The sequence below is a fragment of the Heterodontus francisci genome, unplaced genomic scaffold (genome assembly GCF_036365525.1).
Source record: "Heterodontus francisci isolate sHetFra1 unplaced genomic scaffold, sHetFra1.hap1 HAP1_SCAFFOLD_91, whole genome shotgun sequence".
Taxonomy (NCBI): Eukaryota; Metazoa; Chordata; class Chondrichthyes; order Heterodontiformes; family Heterodontidae; genus Heterodontus; species Heterodontus francisci.
Window position 1 is genome coordinate 5,648,356 of NW_027140989.1, and position 666 is coordinate 5,649,021.

General features: G+C 43.1%; 1 non-coding gene across 1 annotated transcript; it reads left to right on the forward strand.

Moving 5' to 3' along the window:
- Nucleotides 1–258: 258 nt before the first annotated feature.
- On the forward strand, nt 259–440 carry LOC137361706 (U2 spliceosomal RNA). Its single transcript, XR_010972318.1, has one exon. It is a non-coding gene; the product is annotated as a U2 spliceosomal RNA (small nuclear RNA).
- Nucleotides 441–666: the final 226 nt, after the last annotated feature.

Genomic DNA, 666 nt, shown 5'->3' on the forward strand with positions numbered 1-666 from the left:
AGACTACAGTGTGTGGTCCCCCCACCAAGCTGAACTGAGGGGCTGGATCCATGGGAAACCCCTCGAACTGTATCGTTGATATTTTCATTTCCTGTAAATATAAAACTGTAATTGGCATTACAAGAGTGAAATGGAAGGGTTGTGAAGAAACTCATGATAGTATTGAAGGAAACTGATCTCCCTTGCAATGTTTGTATTTTTTGGTGCTGTTTGAAACTGTCTGGCAATGTAATTTTTACAGATTTTTATGAATAAAGTATATTTTGGAAATAAAAATAAAAGATATCTGTTCTTATCAGTTTAATATCTGATACGTCCCCTATCTGGGGACCAAATATTAAATTGATTTTTGGGACAGGGAAATGGAACAGGGGCTTGCCCCGTCCACTCCATGCATCCGCCTGGTAAAAAAAAAATTAACAAAAAAGTTTGCGGCTCAAAGAGTGAGAAAAAAGGAATGTCGTGGTAGTAGGAGACAGCATAGTAAGGTGGATTGACTCTGTTCTCTGCAGCAAAGGGCAAGAGTCCAGACGGCTGTGTTGCCTGCCGGTGCCAGGATTCAGGACGTCTGCTCAGGGCTGGAGAGAAACAAACAATGGGAGGGGGAGGAGCCAGTTGTCGTGGTCCATGTCGGTACCAACGACATAGGCAGGACAAGGATAGAGG